The sequence below is a fragment of the Tupaia chinensis genome, unplaced genomic scaffold (assembly GCF_000334495.1).
Source record: "Tupaia chinensis unplaced genomic scaffold, TupChi_1.0 Scaffold145147_1, whole genome shotgun sequence".
Taxonomy (NCBI): domain Eukaryota; kingdom Metazoa; phylum Chordata; class Mammalia; order Scandentia; family Tupaiidae; genus Tupaia; species Tupaia belangeri.
In genome coordinates, this window is record NW_006205007.1 from 2,357,445 (window position 1) to 2,360,388 (window position 2,944).

Sequence of the window (2,944 nt, forward strand, 5' to 3'; positions counted from 1 at the left end):
GGAAGCCAAAACAAACCTTAAGAAAAAAACCCCCCAAAAAAAAAAAAAAAAAAAAGATGAATGCTAGTAAGAAGGTGAATAAGCACTATCTTAACTGGATACCTTTGGATAAAGGAATTATTATGTGATATGCTTTCTCTTTTCTGCTTTTTAGAATTTTCCAAATTGCTATAATTGACCTGCTTTACAACTGGAATAAAGGATATTAATTCTTTTTTTAATAAATGGAATGGAAAAGACATGAGAAGCCACTGAGCACCTATCGTGAGCTGAGTAGTGAACTAGGTATTATCCCATCTTAAACTCTTATGATTTTATTTTAAACCAGAAAAACCTATCTTTAAATTAACTGTTAAGATACAGTTTTAAAGAATATTTGTTTTCTATCTTAATGATGTCCCTTGGTGATTTCCTCAGTTAGAAGCCTTTCTTGTCCTCTCCACAGTAACAGTAGATAGCACAGATCAAAAACTGGGCTGCAGTAATAGGTGAGAAAAACCAATGCTCCTTCAATGTACTCAGGCATTAAATTTGATTCCCGTCCCTGTAGGAAAGAGACAATTTTTTAAATCTCCTGTCTAACATTCTTTAGGTACCTAAACTCTGTGGAATCTTGTCTTTCTTCTAAGGAGCAATAAAATGTAATTCATTTAATTCAGGAACACTAACACCATTCATCCAGACTCATCCAATGAGTAATTTTTTCCCCTCACTCTTTCAGGAAGTTTAAATAAAAAGTAACTTCCAAAAGCAACTGTGTACATAGTAGAGCAGGACTGAGCAAGGACACCTGACTGCTTGCACAATTTGGAGGCCAAACGCTTTAGCTCTCTCTTCCTGGAGACCAAAAGCAGCTTCTGTACCCTTGCCCGAGGGCTTACCCTCAGTGCTTTCCAGGAAAAACTGGCTTGACTTCTCTCTCCTAATCAGAAAAAAGGTGATTAGATTGATTATTGTTTCTCCTGAAGTAGTTTAGCCATTTATCTGAACCAGTCATTACATCTCGAGGCGTTTATAACCAGAACTGCTGTAATGATCTGACAAGACCTACTCCTCCAACATTACCGGTCATCAACTCTCCAAGACAAGATGTGACATGCTACAACCCCTAGACAGATCATCCAGGAGTCTCTCCTTGACAAATAGAATCCCTCTTCACCTTTGTTCATGACAATTTTATTTCTTTCACAGTGTCAACTACCAATTTTTCCAAGTCAGCAGTCCCTACTCAGACCAAGGGACTCTTCTCTTTAAAGGGAGGTGCTAATATATGTCCATTTTAAAAACTGTATCATACTTCAATTGTCTTTTAAAACAGTAGTTTTAAGTAGATATGTATTTAAAGTAGCAAAGTCTGATCCTATACCTATGTTTTCTTTCTGATGATTTTTGCTGCAAATTCCACAGTTTAAGTATACAAGTGGAGAGGGTAAGAAAGTCTTCTCTTGAGAGAATCACTTGTTTTAATATATGCCACTACTTTATCTTCAGTTTGCACAAATGAACACTGATTCCATAGGTATGATGTCAGAATGGTTGCAAACTAGCAATTGGGATATTTGTCTGAAAGTAAAAGGGAAGCAGAAATCTTACTGCCCAGTCTTTAATTTCTAACTTTATTTATATAACATTGCCTTCCTGGGAAATTATAAAATACTTTGTTCTGTAAAAACGGGACCATTATTTCAAAATAGCTCTATTCCTTTCCCTCCAGTGGTTAAACCTATATAAAACTGATACCAAAATGGAGAAGAGGCAGTTATCTCTGATGTTTGCTAGACTCTCATTAGCTAGAATCCAGGTGTAGCTATCAAAAACATAGTGCCAGGTTCTGGACAGGAGTAAATAGATCATGGTTCTTTTGCAACTGGCTGAAAATGCAAACAATACAGGAGTAGACAGGAAACCAAGGTGATAGACTCAGGGGAAATATGGATGACAGAGAGCCTGATGGTCTTCTCGCGGTCTCAGATGGCAACCTGAAAGAGAAAGGCATTCCAAGTTCATTTCGGGAGCCGGTTGAATGCCGTCAAGGACAGTGGACTGTGTCATTGCCATGATGAGAAGGCATAAGGGTATGGCCTCTTGTATTGGACTCAGAGTCCCTTCTCTGGAGTATAGAATAGCAAAGTTCAGTGTTTGCCAAGGGTTAACTTAAGACAAAAAGAAAAGAGAAGGAACTATGAAAAAGATATGTAGGTAGGGCTAATAACATTATCTTGTTTAAGAAAGAATTCATTCTCTTTTGAAGACTTTCACACTGAATGTAACATAAGATTGAACTACATAGTAATGGGAGCTGAATGGGTGGACTCTGAAGAATTGAAGAAATCAAGTGCTAAGGTCTGAGTGATGGGTGGTACCTAGGGAGGTGCGGCTGGAGGAAACAGAAAATCCCCTGGAGGAGACAGAGAATAAGGATCAGTGGGTGCAAGGAAGTAAACTCATGAATAGTGCTTAAAATTAATTATTGACCTCCAGGTAACTTTCAGTTACTCGACTACAGAACAAATCCACATTTTAAGGTTGTAAGTATTTTTCTTCTCTTAATATTGTGTATATAATTTTTAAAAATAATAGTCTGGGGTATGGGCTCTAAAAGATGATTATTATCATGAAACTATTTTATACAATGTGATATAATTATTTACAATTGTTTCATGACCCCTCATCTTTTGTTTTTTTTCTCTCTTAATTAAATTCAGTACCTCCAGAACTGGAAAAATATCATGCAATGCTTAAAGACCTACAATCCAATGGCTGATAGTACTGGGTATGATTTCTGGCCTCCCTTAACTATGTGTCCTTGATCAAATTATTAATCTCTTTAAGCAGTTTTCTCACTGATAAAAATGGGAATAATTATAGCCCTTACTCATAGGGTTGTATGAAAAACAAAAAATGCAAAGTGAACAAAATGATGTAATGTAGGGGTCAGATGGTA